Source organism: Rhipicephalus sanguineus, chromosome 3, assembly GCF_013339695.2.
Source record: "Rhipicephalus sanguineus isolate Rsan-2018 chromosome 3, BIME_Rsan_1.4, whole genome shotgun sequence".
NCBI lineage: Eukaryota > Metazoa > Arthropoda > Arachnida > Ixodida > Ixodidae > Rhipicephalus > Rhipicephalus sanguineus.
The window spans coordinates 121,539,133-121,560,656 of NC_051178.1; the positions used below are offsets into that span (position 1 = coordinate 121,539,133).

General features: G+C 45.6%; 2 protein-coding genes across 4 annotated transcripts in view; one reads left to right on the forward strand and one right to left on the reverse strand.

The window, feature by feature from the left end:
• LOC119387033 (FERM domain-containing protein 5) overlaps positions 1–21,524 on the forward strand; it is a 300,038-nt gene that overhangs the window by 219,823 nt on the left and 58,691 nt on the right. The gene's annotated exons all lie outside the window — the stretch shown is intronic.
• Positions 13,573–21,524, reverse strand: part of LOC119385790 (uncharacterized) — a 37,711-nt gene continuing 29,759 nt past the window's right edge. The window contains exons 6-7 of the mRNA XM_037653174.2: positions 20,969–21,018; positions 13,573–19,055 (exon numbers count right to left, since the gene is read on the reverse strand). The gene's annotated coding sequence lies outside the window, so the exon portion shown is untranslated. The remainder of the gene's footprint in view (positions 19,056–20,968; positions 21,019–21,524) is intronic.

Genomic DNA, 21,524 nt, shown 5'->3' on the forward strand with positions numbered 1-21,524 from the left:
CATTAACTCCTGTTATTTATCTTCGTCACACAGTCATGTCGCGCATTACCAATTTTGGTGTATACAGTAAAGCCTCGGTGATCCGAATCTCGCGGGGTCACCAAAAATATTCGTATCATCCGAAATTCGTATCACCAGAAAACATGAAAAATTAGTATGCGACAAAAGAAAGTAGGCATACGTTTTGATTCAGTGTTTCTCAGGGCCACAGCGACGTCGTGAACAGCTCGGCATGATTGCCAGTAAAGTTTTTAGACGTCAACGATCATACTTGTACTCGTAAATATACGGTGCATGCGCGAGTGTGTAATTAATGAACCAGATGCGTTGTGCCCGTAACCCCTAGTAGCCCCTTCCTAATCTTACTACGCTTTTCTGCATGACACCACAGTACCGCGGTGAAAGTAACTTACGAAGCATTTTGCACACGATAGATAGAGGCCAAGCTCCTTCGCCAAGACGGTTATACCGTTCGCTTCGTCTCTTGGTGTCTTCGGCCACCTTTAATGGGGCTTCATGACGGACCCGCAGCCCAAGTTTCAGTCTTGTTTCATAGAACGTCTGATTGCGGGGACATGGCTTGCATCGGCGTGGCAGGCACGTGTTAATACAGTACAAAGACGCTGCTGCGTCGAGCACAGGAGCACGCGTCAACGCGTCGGAACAAAAAAAAAAGCGCGACGTCAACGTCATCTGTAATCTAAACGCGAAGGCGCCTAAAGGCCTCGAATATGCGCGCGCACTATCTCGGAGACAACGACACACCGTTGATGGTCGCGCAGCGCGCATGCCCGGTGGCGCAGTGCGCATGCCCGCGACAGCGCGGGTAGCACCTGTTCGTACCTTTGCGCTAGCGTACGTTCGTATCAAACGTCGCGGGGTGCAAATCGGTTCGCAACAACCCTGCTCCAATATATTGCAGGCTAATGGGCCTTGGCCGGGACCACATAAAAATTCGTATCACCCCGAAATTCGTACGAGCCGTGATCGTATCACCGAGGTTTTACTGCATCAAGTTAGCAAAGCGGCCGCCAGCGCACCATGAGCGTGTCACGTAAGTCATGTTATACATGACATGTGTGTCATGATTTTCACATTATCTCCTGTTATTTATGTTCGTCTCAGAGTCATGTCGCGCAATACCAATTCAGGTGTATATCGATCTAGCGAAACGGCCGCCAGCGCACCATGAGCGTGGCACGTAAGTCATGCTGTATATGACATGCGTGTCATGATTTTCACATTAACTCCTGTTATTTATGTTCGTCTCACAGTCATGTTGCGCAATACCAATTCTGGTGTATATCAAACTAGCGAAACGGCCGCCAGCGCACCATGAGCGTGGCACGTAAGTCATGCTGTATATGACATGGGTGTCATGATTTTCACATTAACTCCTGTTATTTATGTTCGTCTCACAGTCATGTTGCGCAATACCAATTCTGGTGTATATCAAACTAGCGAAACGGCCGCCAGCGCACCATGAGCGTGGCACGTAAGTCATGCTGTATATGACATGGGTGTCATGATTTTCACATTAACTCCTGTTATTTATGTTCGTCTCACAGTCATGTTGCGCAATACCAATTCTGGTGTATATCAAACTAGCGAAACGGCCGCCAGCGCACCATGAGCGTGGCACGTAAGTCATGCTGTATATGACATGCGTGTCATGATTTTCACATTAACTCCTGTTATTTATGTTCGTCTCACAGTCATGTTGCGCAATACCAATTCTGGTGTATATCAAACTAGCGAAACGGCCGCCAGCGCACCATGAGCGTGGCACGTAAGTCATGCAGTATATGACATGGGTGTCATGATTTTCATATAAACTCCTGTTTTTTATGTTCGCCATACAGTCTTGTCAAGCCATACCAATTTTGGTATATATCAAATTAACGAAACGGCCGCAAGAGCACCAAGACTGTGGCACGTAAGTCATGCTGTATATGACATGGGTGTCATGATTTTCATATAAACTCCTGTTTTTTATGTTCGCCATACAGTCTTGTCAAGCCATACCAATTTTGGTATATATCAAATTAACGAAACGGCCGCAAGTGCACCAAGACTGTGGCATGTAAATCATGCTGTACATGACATACATGTCATGATTTTCATGGTATGACCAGTCATTTCTGTTCGTCATACTGTCATGTTACGTCATACCAATTTTGGTATACACCCCATGAACGAAACGGCCAGGAGAGCACAAAGTCGTAGGCGGATAGATAGATAGATAGATAGATAGATAGATAGATAGATAGATAGATAGATAGATAGATAGATAGATAGATAGATAGATAGATAGATAGATAGATAGATAGATAGATAGATAGATAGATAGATAGATAGATAGATAGATAGATAGATACGCTCAAAGTCGTAGAAGTTCACTAAGAAATGCTTCGCATTTATTAGGATTTCTTACGATCCACTCAATTTCGTTCCTAATCCCCCCACCATTCATTACCGACGCATGCTAGTAACAACGGGCAAAGCACGACGAATGCCGATGACGAAACACAAAGAGGAATATAACAGGAATATACTCCTGGCGTTATTCCTACAGAGTCTTCGTCATGCGAACGTGCCCTTTACGTCTATATTGAGCAACGATGCTTCGTTAGGAAAGTTCACATTTTCTCCTTCTGAAAACAAAGAAAAATCCCTGGTTTCAATCTATCATACGCAACAATCACGAGCGTAGAGAACCTAAAAAAGGTCCACCCCTATCAGGAGTAAATCTGCTCGCTACGTTTACTGTGTGGGCGTTAGGTAATTGGATGTCGTCATCAAAACGAGCGCTCATCGAACACGCGTACAGCCGCTTTTCGATACTGCGTGCTGCAGTACTCGTTTCGCTACACAACTTGTTCTCTATTTCCCTATTCCTTGTTGGCCGTCGCATAAATATATTCCAAGCTTTTCACTTAAGGCATAAAAAGCAATTCGTAACGATGCTCGATATTGGTAAATGAGTTTCTCGCAGTAATTGTGAGGCGAGTTTGGCCTCGACGTCGTCGCATTTTTCGTTTTCCCGTCAGCTATTTTGAGCAAGCTTCTGAATTTATATTAGTGTGTGCATGGACCATGCCATTATGTGTTTTTGAAAAAAAAAATGCCATCCAGGACCGGGCATTAACAAGCTGCCGAGGAGCAGGCTTAATAGTTTGTTCACCAGGTTAGACGACAATATGTTATAGTCCTGGGACCTCGACTGGGGCATAGTCACTACAATTGTGAGAATCTGCCGTAGATAGCAGAGTGATACCAAAATAATGAAATATTTACCTGGAATTGAGAAAATGTCCGACAGTTACAATTGAAACATTACGCACTACAATCCTTTACTACTTTTAAAATGTTAATGATGTGTTCAGGCGTTAGGGGGTTAAGGCTGATGTGCTAATCTTATTTTTCTTCAGCCGCCGGCAGATGTGCATTGCCAGTTTGAATATTGTCTATGAAGTGCTTTAAACTGTACAGTGTAAATGATAATAAATGAGTAACATTGCAGAGTTTTGTATGCATGTACATGCCAATTATAGCAGCCGTATTATGCTGCATCATACAGGCAACGCAATGGCTTAATTTATGGTCTGCGTAAAGGGTGGCTACTTATAGGACACATACAGGACGGACACTTTGAGGAGACAGAAAGTCAGCGGCCAAATCGCGAGATCTGGGAGACATAAAGGACGGTTACATATCGGATACATACAGGACGGTCACAGATGGGACACATGCAGGACGGACACTTTTAGGAGACAGAAAGTCAGCGGCCAAATCGCGACATCTGGGAGACGTACAGGTTATGTCCTCATGCTGCCTCGGGGAACCATACAGTACACTTCCAGGACATAACCATTTTCATGAGGGTATTAAGGTATACATACAGGTACTAAGGCTTACGTGCAGTCATCTATGTAGAATTCGATTAGAGCCTGCACTTGACCTCGGCAGTCAACAACAACGTTGAGGTTTATCGATAATCAGCCACTCCACGGCGCAGCACTGGAGTTCTTGCTACGAATCTTGGGGTGCGTACTACGCGAGCTACTTATTCTCGAACTTCGGCAACGTGTCCACGCCTCGGCTGAGAAAGAACACAACATGACATCCCATTGGCTGACTAGCGACGGCTAAAAGTATTTCGAACACGAAATATAATCATTTAAGTTTAAAGGATTTTCTCGCCATCTTATTGCACTTCTCGGCAAAGCAATTCATGATGCCGGGCCAACTTCGCTCCGCTTCGCCGCTCCAAACGGCTACAATCTAACCTATTAGGGCTTAGTCTAACCTATTAGCGCTTATTACCTCTGCCTACCTCTGCCTCTGCCTACGTGCTAACCAGAGCTCACATGTTTACCTCAAATATTTGCCGACTGAATCTATAAACTCATTGTACTTTGACTAACATGGCATCGAAATGAGAGGAGCACATTGCTCACCATGTGCTTGAGGATGCGTGAACGCGTCGTTTCGCACTAAGGCGGTTGGGTAAGTGGTTGGTACCCAGCCGTGCCGCTGATTACATGATTGCCTAGCAATCTACGTACACACCGGTAGCTTACCACCCGATTTACTGCAGTGCGCCTTGAATGATCGATGGAAGCGCACAAACGAGCGTCATCCCCGCTCATCCCACGTGGGCGCCTCATGCGGTAGATTTTGCGCATTAAGGCTCATGCCGAGCTCCGATATCGATGCCTCTGATACTCTTGTACCGTTTCACTGCAAAACGATTTCATTCGATGGCCGGTATCACGACGCGTGCGCGGCGAATGGGATACAGGCTTGCAGATGCGTTACAGTCAGACCCGCTATTATTAAAGCAGCCGCGTCCTGTTCACTGAACTCCACTCGTTCCACCGGTGATGAGCAAATGACACCCTGTCAGCATGACCTTGCGCGTAAACACGGTGATGAGTCGTTTTCGTCGCCCCGGCTAGTAATTGAAGAAGCTCCTGCCTCTCTGGCACTTCCTTTGCTCGGCGCTCAACACATGCCACTCCATAACGGTGGCGCGCAAGTTATAAGACCTCCCCCTCCCCCACTACCCCTAAATTATCTTCACCGAGCGTTTCATACAGACCTGCAAATCATTAAGCAAACGAGACACACTGCTGTATCTATGGGTACTGGGCCAGTGCAGGAGGCTTTAGGACCCAGGGTTGTGCGATGGCGCGCATAGGCGTGCGCACAGGGTGGAACGCCCCCCCCCCCCCCCCCATTCTTTCTGTTATCATCTAAGGGGGGCGCGAATTTTCCCCACACCTCAGACACGTGACCTAAGTCGAACCAGCTCCGTCACTGTTTGATGTGCAGGGTTAGGGGCATCGATGGTTTTGACGATAACGGCGGCCGTGGACACCCGATGTTGCATTTCAAGAGCTCTTTACTTCGCACACCCGGAAAGCCGGGGACCAAGGCAGGCACGTCATCGCTTCATATTCATTTTTGCATCCATTGCGGATCTTGTTTTCTTTCCGACTCGACCAATAAAAATGGGGGAGGGGGTGAAGCGCTGTGAAGCGCTGCGGCGATATTTGGCTCCCCCTAATGGGGAAGTCTGCGCCCGCCTGTGCATGCAGATATAACGGTACCAAATCTTAACGTTACATCCAGCGGGTCAACAACAGTTTCAATGCACAATTCCCTTTGAGTGTTGTCTGAGGGACGCGTAAGCGGAGAGTTTTACCGTAGAAAAGTATTTGGTTCCGGCCTTTTCCCTGGATCTTTGTTTTCGGGCAGCATCGGCACGGCGTCTTCTTGGTTCTAGCGTAGGTAAGCTTATAAAACAGCCCCACGAAAGGCCCAAAGGCTCTATGCTTACTTTTTAGGCCGAAAGTTGTCCCAGGTAGATTTCATCTGATTACGATGAAACTTTAAGCCATCGGCAACTACAAGACTTCCAGAGGCTATAGGCTTCGCTTTAGGCCGAAAATGGTCTCACAATCGAATCGATCAAAATCCGACGAAACATTGAAAAGCCGAAGAGAAGAAAAAACAAGATTTCCCAAGACTAACGTTTGTGTCCTAAAACGGAGGCGAAATCGATTTTATCCAAATGCGATGAAGAGTTGAAAACTCGCAAATGACAAGATTCACTTAGGCTTTACGTTGCCAATTAGGGCCGAAAATAGAAACAAAATCAAGTTCATACAAACTGGATAAAACTTTGCAAAATCGAAAAACACAAGATTTTCAGAGGCTACACGCTGATCTTTTTGGTCAAAAGTACACCCCCATTCGCAAATAAACTGCGCAGCACGAACAAACAACGACTACAAGCGAAAAATAAAAACGGTATACGAGCGCTGAATTTACGTAGGAATTAACACGCAATCACAGCGTTTAATTTTCACGTATGCGCTACAACAATGTGCAGAGCAATTTATAAACACTATTTCCTGTACGGTGAATGTACGCTTTCCTTGAGAAAAATGTGGCGCATATATTTCTGCGCACATCACCCGAAAATCAGCCGAAATCTGCCAGGAAATCAACATCCTTCTTGAATTGTGGTAGTCATGGCGTTCTGTTCCCCGATCAATTTTATTACAACTGGGTGAATCTTTGAACTACACAATAATACAACATTTCTAAAGGCTGTGACCTGAGCAGAAACGTCCTGTATGACGCCATGCCACCATAGTAAAATGATAGTGAAGGGAAAGGTCCTGCCTGGCGTTGCATAAGTATCGCTGTTTTTCCAGTGCCAGTGGTTCGACTGTGTCAGGTGAACGCTGTTTCCGCGGTACACCGCGGAAACAGCGTTCTGCCCAGAAAACTCCTGTTTACGACTGAAAGCGTAGTCACACCCAGGCTTCAGCCAGTGCGTGTCTCTTCTATTATTTGTGGTCCTTCTTGATTTGCGCTGAACTTCTCTTCTTAAATGCTATGTACCAACTAGGCCCAACAATAGTTTTACTGAAGTTCCGCATATTAGCTCGGACTGCGGGCTCATAAAAGAAAGGACTGATCTGTACATGGGTTCTTATTGAAGTTCGCTGGCCTCAATATTGATTTTTCTGCAAGTCTACTTGCAAAGCTATGATGGTTTTGCCAGAGATGGAGTCTCCATGCATATCTTCAAACAAAAGAAATTGAGCGCTTTAGACCTGAAAATAAATATTTGCCAACTCCTTTATTGTCCTTATCTGTTTATATGAGTCCTGCGTGTTTGTCTGGAACCTTGTACAAGGTTGATAACGTGGTTTGTTTATTTTTGCCAGAACTAAGTTTTGAGCACCGCTAACTCAGGAAATTGTTACACGTGTGATCGGGGCATGAAAAATATTATGGTTCTCCAGACACATTAATACGTTCCGGGTTATTGAAAACACGAATCCAGTTCCAAAACTATCGGCATATTCTGTAAAAGCATATTTGGTGTTTCACTATTCATTCCAATTCCACCGTCGTGTCTGCTGATCATTATTAATGCTCGTTATTATTATGGGATACATTTATCCCATAATTGGACACCTTTATCAAGGCTGCGGGCCGGAGTCCGGACGACTGACGAAGACTAGCCCCACAGCAAATTTAATTATATACATGAAAAGCAGGACAAGAATTCGTCTTTGCTTATTCAAGCGATACAGGTGTTGTTTACTCGACAGCGATCTAACGGGAGTTCACATGTACGGAATATTCGCTCATTTTTTATCGCTATAGCAATTATATGGTCATTCTCGGTTGGTTTTTGCCGTCGCCATCGCCGCCGTCATGCACCGTATATGTATAAGTATATATATATATATATATATATATATATATATATATATATATATATATATATATATATATACACAAGAGTCCCAAAGAAAAATATTTCAGAAAAAAGTAACAGTTTCGCCGCAAGGGCAAAGCAATGAATGCGATAGCAAGAAATTAATGCTATACGAAGTGAGGCTCGCCAATGGATACACTCAGTTTGAACAGCGCTCCTGTTGCAAAGGCGGCCGAAGCAGCGAAGGAAACTAGCGTGCTTCAAGTGTCGAGCTGTGACACTTGATAGTTCGCGCTCATCTTCTGTTTGTTCGTTTAGCGGCGTCCCTTGAGCTCGAGTGACTTTCGTACCCTCCGTAACTTGAGCGCGGACATCACGGTGAAAGGTCGAAACATCCCTCTTCTCCTCACCACGAGAAGACCGCGCAAGCAGACAGCGGAAGGGCAAGGTTCTCTCTGCGCAAATATGAGAAGAAGCGAGCGAGCTCGCCGACGACTTTTAAATGCACCAGTCGCGCTCCTAGCGCCATCTCACTGGTAATGAAGAAACGCTTATTATCGCCTGCCGTCTCTGAGTCCGTCCAGCGGTAAAGGGTGTGTATATAACGCTCGCCGTTAGCTACGTGGAGGATCTGCGTTTCGTGCCGTAGTGGATAGCGCCACTCGCGGCGGAGCAAGAGGTCCCTGGTTCGATTCCGCGCTTCGGAAGCATTTTTCTGAATTATTTTTCTTTGGGGCTTTTACATATATATACCTACTTATACATATACGGTGCATGACGGCGGCGACGTCGACGGCAAAATCCAGCCGAGACTGTCCATATAATTGCTATCGCAATAAAATGCTTCCGAAGCGCAGAATCGAACCAGTGACCTCTCGCTTCGCAGCGCGTGGCGCTAACCACTACGCCACAAAGAGCAGATCTTTCAGGTAGCTATCGGCGAGCGTTATATACACACCCTTTACCGCTTGCAGGACTCAGAGACGACGGCAGGCGCTTATAATCGTTTCTTTATTACCAGCGAGATGGCGCGAAGAGCGCAACGGGTGCATTTAAAACATTTAAAAGTCGTCGGCCAGCTCGCTCGCTTTTTCTACTATTTAGCAAGGAGAACCTTGACTTTCCGCTGTCTGCTCGCGCGGTAGTTGCATTTCTGCAGCGTAGCAGCGCGTCGATCACGGGCCGCTTTTCTTGCTAGGCATTCATTGCTTCTCCCTTGCGGCGAAACTGTGACTTTTTTTTCTCTCTCCTTTCTAGATACCTTCGTCAATGCACTGTGATAAGAAACATAACATCTTCAAAAATCATTAGGCGTAACCAAATGCGGCGCACATACAACTAAAGTGCAAATGTCGAGTCTTTTGTTGCGCTTAATAAATATTGAAGTTGAATGGATGGCTACTGGCCCAGTTCGCTTTGCTATACGTATAACAAAGGAAAAAAAGAAACATGACGGCGGCGAGGAACACTTCTGTTTTGGATAGTTGCTTTTTCGACAAGCTTGGTCACTGTAGACTGAAGCGGCAAGCCATATTATTGCATGCAAGTGCCGAAGTCATTCACATCTGCCCAGTACAAGCGCGATAATCATAAGGATACACGAACATTTTTTTTTACTTTTCTGTTAAGCAATCGAGTGATCTGCAAAACGAAAACAATCGGCGTATACTATGTTTATGTGGGAACTAGTACTGGTGTCCTCACAAATGTTACACGTAAATGTAATGCGAAATCAAAAGAAAATGATTGAAATTGTAGAAGATGGCGCAAATGAAACTTAATTTTACGCGTGCACTTTTCTATACTCAATTTTTGGTTGGCGACTTCTCCGGTTATCACCTCTTGCCCGTTTTGTTCTCTCGGATACAGGCCTAATCCAAGGAATTTGTCAATAATGGGCACAAACTCACTTGCACCATCCCAACTTGCTCACGTTAACGGGCTCAGGTCAGGTGACCTCTGCATATGTATCCCAGGACACATCCGTCAAGGAAAACGACCGACCTCCAAGTTCGCGATCAGTAGGTGAAGAAAACTAAGTTTTAAGAATTCCCCTTGCTCCAGAATATTTCTTAAACCAGTGACAACTTCGATGCCTGGCCGCGCATATAATGAATATTACAAGTCGTCGAGTCAGCCAGCACAACATACATACCCAATGCAGCAACAAAAACTGCAACGGAGGCAGAGTTTCTAGCGCTATTGGATGTCGAGCATGCCACTGAATTATCGAACGCGTATTTGCATCCCTGCTAGATCCTCATAGCATCTCACCGACAAGCGACTTAGACACGTCCTTCGCTTTGACTAACGTCGAGTGCTGACATCGAGGCCACTCTGCACGCCATCCCTACGCTGCCCGGTGGGTAGGAGGAATTAGTGCCAATGAATATTCATGGTGTGCCCGCCCTGACCTTGCGCCCCATCCACGGAAGCTATTAAAATTCAACGCAGTAGTCTTTGCAGAGGTGAGCTACTTGAGAGAGGGTCGGGCTAAGGATTGAAAAGATAACAAACACAAAGCCAGACAAGAAACGTGATAAGGGCAAGCGATTCATAACAGCACGGATCTTATAACATCATCAACTGATGGCGTTCGTTTTCTGAGAACTATAGTGAGGAATATGGCGTATAATTCTAATGACTGCTTATTTTTCAAGTGTTCATGCCATAAAGTTAAAATTTATGTTCTTGTGAACTCGTTCACTTCGATGAAAGAAAAGTATGCTTACATATGCCTCTTCTAAGAATGAAATAGGGGCACAATGAATGCATTTAATCATTGAGAAAATTGTTGCACGAATGGTTGCTCTTCCATCATAAAACGTAGATTTAAGCTCTAAAGCAGTAGGTTCCGGCACCCCGTATTTCGCGCCTAACATTTGCCAATACTAGATGTTTTCAATTCAAGTTGCATACTACAACTACTGCTACTACTACTACGATTACTCATAATAATAATAATAATAATAAGAAGAAGAAGAAGAAGAAGAAGAAGAAGAAGAATGTGAAGATCAAAATGATGATGATTCCATTTCAACAGTTCCTTATGTGGCATGCCTGCATATTCTGGCCGGTGGTCCGATTACCTTTCTCCCGAACGTTCAGGTCCCATGAGTGTCGAGTGAGTACTTACACGAGAATGAGCTTGCCATTGGCACATTTTGCCGGTGACCACGCGGCACCTCTTTTCTGCATCCTATCCCTGAAGACTGCCCGACTGCAAGACCGTTTATGGTCAGGAAACGTTTCTCGGGCCCATGAAGACTTTATAGGCCACTGTTTCTATATCAGAACTACGCAAAAGCAGACGAGCAATTGAGAACGGGGCATATTTTCACATCGAAAATACTGGCTGGTTTCTGGTGACTTTGAACTCAGGTCCTGTTTTCAGTCACCTGCAATCGTGGTCCACTGGCAAGCACGAAATGGATCTCAACTCAGCGGGACTCCCTATTAGATCGAGGGCTTGGGTCCAAGTCAGTTGGTACGTTAACATCTTAAGGTAGGTAAAACGCACAAAAACACCGACAGTGATAAGATGCACACACAGTATGTTCTTTCATTCTTTTCACTATCCATATTTTTGTGCGCTTTACCTGCCCTATAGGAATTTGGTGACTTCTAAATGTGAGGACTTGTTGGCAGATTTGAGGCTAACCATAATCGATATTGAATTCTTCCACCGGCTGTGGCAAACAAATGACAAAACAGGGACTGTTATTTTATTTCGCTTTCGCATGAAATCGTTACCTCAGGGTCACTTGCTAACGAATTCTTTGGGTACCGTATCCTGCTTTAGCTGTGGTTTCTCTAGACCATTGCAGTGACTGCGAACCGATACGGAGCTATTGTAGCATTATCTCTCCCATAATGTCTCTCTCAGTATATGTGGACGCCTACTTATTATTTATGTGAAGATTCCTTAGCACATTGTCCTGTTCAGTATGCCGTGATTGTGAAGCATGTACAGTGCTCGTCAAAGGAAACCCGAACAGCGGCAAGCCTTCGCACGGCTTAGTGCGCGCCGTCCAGTTATCACCATTGACAGGCGCGTGCATCCGGTTTGACTGCACTGCGCATATGAGCGCCTGTCCATGGTGATAACTGGACGGCGCGCACTATACCACTGCGAAAGCTTGCCGGTGTTCGGGTTTCATTTGACGAGCACTGCACTGTCGCGCTCAGTATGATCTACATCATGCGAGCGCGTGGCCGAGCGCTCTGCAAGGTTGTACAGTGGCGCCAATCGTGGCTTACTTTCGAGTTATCGGGAGAGAGTTTGGTTGTCCCTGCGAGCGCGCATCGCCTCCAGTTGCTTTCATCCTCGCCCTCGTTTTGCCCTGCGTTGACATCAGCCTCGAAAATGATAACTTCGAGGGTGAGAGCAAGCAAGTGGGGACGATGCGCGCTCGCAGGGACAGCCAAACGCTCTCCCGATAACTCGAAAATAAGCCACGATTGGCGCCACTGTACAACCTTGCAGAGCGCTCGGCCACGCGCTCGCATGATGTAGATCATACTGAGCGCGATAGTACCTGTCATGCTTTTATCGCTTTTGATCCACGCTATATTCCACTCGACCATGGACACGGTCATGCTGCGAAAGTGCAATAAATGCCTCTGAAATTGCACCCACGTGCACTCTAGCACTAAGAAGTCCACGCTTGAGCTTCGTCCTAGGGCTTGATGAAAGGAGTTCCTCTCCAAGAAACTCCTGTCCCGCTACGCAGGACCTCACCCAGTCTTACGCCAAGTTAGTGACGTGAACTACGAGATTGCGCCGTTGCACTTCGATTCGTCATCTTCCGGCACCTATTGGCACTGTGGATATTTCGCGGACGAAACCCTACTTCGCTCGCACTTTTTTGCCAGACATGAGCCGAAACGGCGCTTCAACGCCAGGGAGTCCTGCTACGGAGTCATGAAGTCAAGGAAGATGAAGAGCGCGGGAAACTGATTGGTGCGCTGACTTATGCGCTGTTAATAAATTGTGCACATTTTCAAACAACCCCGTAACATATGTAGGCAATTAGGCCCCTGATTGTGCTTACTTGTGTCTACATATTTCAAGGAACGTCACCATGTCACCCTAGGAAACATAATCTGCCGCCACTCTTCATCGTTATTTCGGCCTCCTTTTATATCTATGTGCCATTTCTGCATAGTCAGCTCAGTGTTGCTTTTGGATGCGAATACTTTCAAGGTAACAATACTTGCCTCTTCTTATATCACGTTTGAAAATGCTGATGTTCCTGAACTCTGAAATATCAACAATACTTACAAAAAAAAAACATTACCAGAAAGATATAGGACAACGAGGACAAAAGCTCAATGCAGATAAGACATTTATTTCATCTCTGGTGCACGGCGTCGTATACACAAAGGCCGTTTAGCACACGCCGCTTCGCACTCTTGTTTTCTTATGTACAAACAACATGACCACCGTTGTAGCACGGAAGTGTGTGAATGTGATACGGACATACGAGCGCTATGGGACGGGGACATAGACAAGAGGCACACAGGACAGGCGCTCAACCGCGTCATGGCCACGCACCACGCCGAATCAAGTTCCTACCGCTCAAAGGCGTTAGAAAACGTCCGATATTGAAGACCGCGACACACTTGCTATTGTTATCGGGTGGATGATTCACAATTGTTATCGCCCTTGCTGGTTGCTTGTATAAATTTTACATGTCTGCTCAATAAACCTCAGTATGAAAGTTGAGCGCCTGTCCTGTGTGCCTCTTGTCTATGTCCCCGTCCCATAGCGCTCGTATGTCCGTATCATGTATGAACCAACTTGCCCAAACACAAGTCGTGTGAATGTGGACCACCACGCGGCGTCGTGGCCCTCTTGTTCGGTTCCTGACAATGAGTATTAAAAATTTGCGGCAGGTGGCACCGCATCAAAGCATGACAGAAAGCACTTATACGGGTGGCAAGCCGTGAACGTTCTTCCTACATGTTTCTTCACATTTCTTTTCTTTGCAAAGTGACCTGCAACAGCAAAGTACTCTCCAGATGACCTGCTCCGCCGCAGGTCATCTGGCTTTTCCTTCTTTTGACGTTGCCACCTGAGTAGATCCGTAATGTGACCCACCACGCAGCCGTAGGCAACGTGGCCTCCGATATTCAGCCACCTGTGGGTGCCAATCTCCGAGGCAATACACGGCGTCACCCACGGCAGATCCTTCCGGGCGGACGCGCGTCCATGGAAACGGAAAGACATCAGACTTCAAGGGCGTTCCCGCACGTAAACAAATACTGAACGATAAAACAAATATAATTCTTGAGAGCTTCTTCTTCACAGCCATAATACGCAGATTACAAGTGAGAGCCACGTTTTTTTTTTTTTGTTTTTTTTTAATAAGCTTCTGACAGTTCGCTAGGCTAATACGACTCACAAATCTCGTGCCAAGTGCAGCATGAATTATTGATGCGGTGCTCACCTGCCTGTAAATCGCAATCGTCTTAATAATCACATGTCGCGCATCATGCATCTGCATTACCAACACTTAAATCGTAAATAAGCGTTACGTTCGTCTTTCTTCTGTAACACCTCGCGTTTGCAGCGCGTGTTTGATTACAATAGCCTTTTATTTTTATTTCAAAAATAGCTAACTTCTTAAACATTTCACGAAAACAAGCACTATTTGATGCATCAGGGTGGCCGCTTGTCAAGACAAATTGTTACATAAGAAATTTTGGCAGGCGCATGCTGAAATGTTCCAGAGATAAAATAGAATCCAACAATCAAATCAAAATGGCTTTGGGGTTATTTTGTTGCTGCCAAAGGCTACGCGAGTTCGTTAAAAAACCGATGAGTGAGCATGAGGCCCGCTACATGGCAAACATGAACACGTGATAAACGAGTGCGGGTCGTCACGTGAGCTTCCTTAGAGGGACACTAAAGATTATTGTCAAGTTGAAATGTGCTAATAAATTACGTTTTTCCACGCAAAACAAAACGCTGATTGCACTGACGCAGGGTATAGCTACCGCACCGAGGCCGCATGACGTTTCGAATTTAGACAGCGCCAGTCAGCTTAACTGCTTACCTGTGAAGGGGGACCAATTGAACAAAACAGTCATTTTAGCAAGTTTTTAGAACATTTCAAAAGTCAAAGCCGGCCAGGATACGGGAAGATATTTTGAAATCCGTGACAAAACTTTGACTGATAGACACCAAGGTTGCAATTGCGCGAAATTGCAGGAAACAAAGTTTTGCCTTCATATTCTGTTACATCTATCAACAATTTTTCGGTCGTGTGACTAAAACAATGCTTTAAAAAAACTTTAACAGTTTGGACTTCGTACTTCTCCCTAGTGTCCCTTTAGTGATGTTTCACGCATTACCTGCGCCCCCGCACTAGGGGTGACGATGTTTCGATAGCGCCGGTGAAGTAAAATGTTCTATAAATAGTGATCGAATGAATAACTTGAGACGTACACAAAATACAGTCGTGAAGTAGGAACGAAATGCTAAGTAGATGCGAAGTATAAGAATGCACAACACGCAAAACAGTAATGACATTCACTCCTTCTTAGAACTTTTTTTTTCGGCAAAAAGAATATCTTATACTAAAGAATGAACGGCCCGTAGATATAAGTATACCTACTCCCAACTGACATGAACCTATCGTGAGAACATTTTACAGAGCTCGGGATGTTTGCAGATACCAAACTTTGGCTTAAAACTGAAAATCACGTCGCTTCGGTAACAATATTGCAAGGGACGATAAAAATTAAACAGGGTAAAAAAGACGCCACAGGCAAGAAAAAGTAAACGACTAGCTTACGTGACCCGCACGAAGATGCGGAAAATGAAAATATCATATGCAAATGAAGGACGCAAAAAAAAAAAGAATACGAACATACTACAATGTACTTGAAGAAGACAACACTAGGAACAAATCCCCTGACTCAAACATTAAAGTTTTTCGGTGACGCCGTTGACGACAAACACATGTTCCGGCTAGCAGAAAGAGGCGGACGCGAACGGTTAACGAAAATTGCTATAAAAACAAACAAAACACAAATCGTGGACTAGAAACCATGACCCGAACGTCGCTGGCTTACCCGTACATTCCCGAAACAACGCTAAGTGCACAAGGCATGCCGTGTAAGCTGCACAAGCGGAAACACCGGTGACGGAAAGTGCGCTGCGCCATATACCCTTACGGTAAACCAAATTTTTGCGGTAAAAGCAAATTTACGGAAATAGCATGACTCTTAGGCTACGGTAAGGACATTATCCTTAATGCAGATGACTTCCTAGAGGCTCACAAAAAAGGAAGTTTTCAAACAATGCTCAAACAGCGAACTAGTGGTACTGTAGCGTTTGCATTTTTTTTTTTTGGCGCACTATATCTTTGCGCACGCAGCACTCGGATTAGAAGGTCCAATAGCTTTGAGACGGGAGCTCAGAGAAATAGAAATTAAGTATATATCCAGCAAATGTCAATAAATATGTCAATAAAAACCTACGATGATTTCTCGTGTAACCATACTTCTAAAATGTTTACCGAAATAGTGTATTCGATGACTCTGGCGATGAAACAGTAAAGCAGCTAACAGTGTTCACGACCCCGAGCATACTTTTGCACCAATGAGTCGGCTGAAGCTTTCATACGGAATGTAAGTACGCTCGCCTATAGTGATAACCTTAAAGGCTTAGGAATCATGCGTGAACACAGACCCCGTTGGAATTTTTCTTTTTCACTCCATAATTCAGCCTTGAGACATGATACAAGAAGACAAGACGCTTCAACTCATTTTCGGTTATTTAGTTCATAACTCCACATTTTGGAAGCTCTTTCTCAGCGCCTGACTCAAACACACTTTGCGTTCATTTCATTTACACGTAGCATTCACGGTAAACCTTGTGCACTGCGAGAATAGTGGCTACGACGCACAACCCTGACGAAATGCGACTGAAGTAATGCTCCTGGAAACAACAAAAAAAATACACATATATTTCATTCTGGCACTTGTCTTAGAAGCCTTAAAACAAGGAATTACCTCGCTGGCGGGCCACCATGTTAAAAGTTAAAACAATATACGTGTACAGTTGTAACAACCATGAAGTCGTCAAAATAAAACCAAAATGCTTGGCTTCGTGCACACGTGGGAGCCTTATAATTGCTCAGAAAAAAAAAGAATTAATAAATAAAGACAAGAAATAGCGAAATGCAACTAATACGTTATGCATGACCACAGACCGCGTCGATAACATTGAAAAGAATGTTTCCAAACGGGCTATGATTTACGTTGCATGCAGATGTGCTCTAATTGAGAGCTAGAACTAAAAGCGACAAATTCAACACGCAGCACGCCTCCCATCGGTAAACTTCATAGGCCCTGTTGTGAAGCCCGCATATCCATTTCCGATAAGAGGAGATACCTGGTGATACTAGTCATTGCTTACTCTGCTCAATCATTCTTCGCACAAGATTCCTCGCTGACGGGTTCCCATCGGAGTTCCTTACAAAGGCTAGACTAGTGAGAATTCGGTTTAGCATTCAACTGATTTGGGACACGTTGAGTAGCGTATCAAGGAAAAGATTCGGAGCGCGTTAAAAAACAATGTCGTTTCCATCCAAATGCAATTTTCCTTTACTTGTCCCATGATTAATCTACCCTCCTCTATTCCCCCCCCCCCCTATTTTTTGTTTCTTAGATTTTGCCTTTACCTATAACGGGTCAAGAAGGTTGTGTAATATACGCACGTTTGAGAGCACCAAAACAGCGCTCGAATGCCACATACGACTACTCTTTTGGCCTGTAGCGAATGTGTACCGGGTCCCTCTGACGGCTTCACAGGTGAATACCCTATCAGTGACGCTTCAGCTCAGAGTCACACAGTGAAATAAGGAGGTAGTAGTACTAGCAAAATAATGCTCCAGCGTACTCTGGTAATACTGCGGCCAGCGAGAGTCACCTTATTCCAGCATACTTGCAGAAAGCAGTGATTCAACTTTGATCATGTCTCTAGCCAAGTAGTGTGCTTAATAAAAAAATAATCGTAGCTTGAAAGCATTATACGGCCCATATAAGCGCCGGCCATTTTTGTGCGAAGGACTTTTCGCCGTTACGCCTTCCGGCGAAGCATCACCGAGCAACGCAACTTCGACGTTCGCTGTACTTAACGAAACTTAGCGTCGCCCTCCATCGAAATATTATTCGAATTGCATGCCATCTTCACTATCACAAGTGTCTGTCAACACGGCACGACGAGTCTTCTTTTTTTCCTCCAACGGTGGGTCACGCGTCGCTAAAGATAGCACTAAAATCTGAAACGATGTCACAGTGACGCCCAGCGTTACATCGTGTGCACGAAGCATCACACTTCAGTTCCGGGCGTATATTCAACCAGCTAGACGATGATCTTCCGAATCACGCAAACACAAATATACAGCCGAACAACGGAAACATCGCGAGCGCATTCGGAACAACACGAAATGATGCGCCACCAATGCACACACTCTCACAGAATCCCGTTGGCCGGGCACAAAATACACGCTGAACAACATTAGGCCACACATCCTATATGCTCTATTACTTCCTGCGAACACTCAGCAGCTGTCAACAAAACGCATGATAAGCGCACGAGAACAGATCATTTGAGAGCGGTAGCATCAACAACAAGATAGTCGTGATCTCTACAATATGTACAACGCGAAGATGTGTACATCGAAGTGTCTCTATGTTCGATGTCCATCTTGCTCCACTGCGGGGGCTCGCGAAGATCGAAGCACACGGCAGTACGTACACAGTTCCTGGCGTCTGTCGCACGTGATCGACGGTGCCTGAGTAGCGAGGACGCAAATGTTCTTGCGCTTGAGCGATTGTGCGCGTTCACAACACCCGTTGACACAAGCGTACGTATAGTTACGAACGAAATGAGAACAATGCCAAAACGAAGCGAAACAACACAGACACACAACGCACACGAGGGGGTTGACAAGAGGAGTGCGGTCATGCTCGTCGGTCGACCGTGCTGACTGAGGCAGGCCGGCGACATCTCCGCAGCGTTCGTCGATAGCTTCATAGGGCGCTGCTACTGCCGCTGCGATAGCGCAGCTCTTGGTGACCGCAACGCCAGGTTCTTTTTTGTTTTCGGTTTTTTTTTTGCGACACGGGTAACACGACGAAGCGCTAGGTGTTGACAGCCTGCCTATGGTCCTCGTAGGTGGTTTGCACCCCGTTCAGTGACTGTCCTTGTATTCCTCTCTCGACTCCTGGGTTCAGGTGCGACTGTGAACAACCAGCCCCTCGGTTCCAGCCTGCTAGAAGGACCGGAATCCTGGACCAACAACAATAGAACGAAGCGACAAGCCATTAAGTACACTGTCAACGGCGATTTTGTATGTGCACTGCAAAGCTACACTGCTTAAGAACGCAGACCAATGTGTTGTAAAGATATACGCCCTTGTTTCACCCTCTGCTTTTAAAAGCTTTAAGGGCCTAGGAGTAGAAAATGGATGTAAAAAAAAACGAAAGAAACACAGTGGTAACTTTTGTACTGGTAGACATGTCAACCACGTGGTAACGCATCATCCAGTGTGAATGCACTCTATACACTTGCGCTTGACAAAGCGCCTCATACAGATCGCAAAGTTTGGTACAAACGCAAATTAGCTACAAAAAACTTGGAGGATGACGCTTAAGCTTTGCCTTTAAAGGAGTACTGGCTCAAACTTTTGAAGGCGGGAGACTTGTGGGATAGATTTGCGTGGACACACGGGCATCATCTACAAAATATGAACGTAAAATAAAGCCTAGAACATATTTAAAATACACTTTAAAGTGCGTGTTGCGCAACTGCACACCGTGCTCCTTGCGACCGATCTCTGCCATTTCAACGGAGAGAGGGTGCGCCTCCTTATGGAATTGCACGGGAGTACTAAGGTTAAAGCCGTTGCCTCGGCAGTGCACATTTAGAGGTCATGCATATCTACAACAGCCGAGTGAGGGTTATGGCGGCACCCAGCGAACCTTCGATGAAAGCTGTTAACGCGGTGCTCAGCGTTTTGTGTGCTCGTGTAGCGAGTCGTGTTCGCGCAAAACCCATGATCTGGTCCCGCCTCCCTCGGCGCTCTCTGAAACCGAAACTGTGAGTGGACGCTGTAAAAACGTCTCCAAATAATTAACCATCGCGCGCTCGAGCAAACGAGGTTTTTAGCCATGAAAAGTGGGTTGTTAGCTACTTAATACAACAGAAAAAAATCTGTAAAATTTTGGTGTCGGTACACCTGTGAGAGTGTAACGCGAGAGCGTTATCGGGCCTACGACTCACAAGCACACACACCCGAAACATCCGCACTATCAAGGGAGCACAGAATGCCCGACCGGGTGGTGGGTGGCAGCACTGAATTACCCCGCCGTTAATGGTATCTGTGGCCCACGTTGGGTTCGATTCCAGCTCGAACTCCGACTTTTTATTCCTTACATCCATCGGTACTTTTTGTTCACGGAAAACGCCACCGACGCCGACAGCGCATTTCCTACAATACGGGCTTAACGCTATCGCGTTAAAATGCACAGTTGCAACGACGTAAATTAGCAGGAGCCAACGCTCTTTCTCCATTATCCTTCCCGCTGCTTTCGCACCTGGGTCAACGGTAGCTGTTTAGCACACGTGTATATAGGGCAGTGTTCTACGATTGTTTCCTTTCTACGTGATGCTATCTTGTACTCACAGTCTCATTATTCAGCCCATGTTTCTACTTTACTTTCAGCGTGTTAGTTTGTCGCTGTTTTCATTCTCTTAGATTGTTCTTACCAGCACGGTTAACGAATCTGCAGATACTCTAAACAGGTATCTCGCTCTGTTTTAGAGACTGTACTTGTTCCTTTGTTATACTTTTTGCGACTTCGTGGTAGGCCTGTAGACCCACCTGAGTGCGCTCATCGTGAACCGGAGCAGTTAGGCACCTGTGGGAGTTCCTAACTGACCACACCAACAGCCTCGTTAGCGAGACCTTGTTAACAGCACTTCGCGAGCGCAGTGGACCATGACGCAGATTTCCGGACGCATGCGGAAACGGGCTGCACTGAAATGTGAAGTGCGTGTTAGCTGCGGACAGGCAATTTAGTAGACCGTTATCGCAATCCTGCCAGGCTTCGCAGTATTCGTCACGAGAGCACAGTTCCGCTTAGAAATATACAGTGAGAGTTGTTGGCAATCAAGATTGTGACGAAAGGTAGGATACTTACTGCTGACGAGCGGGCACCGGGCGTGGTATGCCGCGAACCGCGTTATTTACCTGCGGAGAAGAGCGTGTACAATTGAGTTATGAGATTCTCTCTCTCTCTCACACACACACACACACACACACACACACACACACACACACACACACACACACACACACACACACACACACACACACACACACACACACACACACACACACACACACACACACACACACACACACACACACACACACACACACACGGAAAGGACGCGCAATCTATAGCATAGAAACACACACTCTTTCTTTTTTTACAGTGATATACATGAGGTGATGTTTTATAGTGCCGCTAGTAAGATGGTGGGAAACTAGCTTCCCTTTCGAGGAAATAATTTCCACATAAGCGAATTTTCTTTTTTCGTTTCCCCTAAATTGAAACGCAGCTACGAGCCCCACTCTCTTAAAAAGAAAAGAGTCCATTAACTTTTTTTTGTGAGTTCTGACTTGCCACGTATATGACTCTCTTTAAAGAGAAACGTTAACTCTCTTTGGAGGTCATTATACTCTAGTCAGAG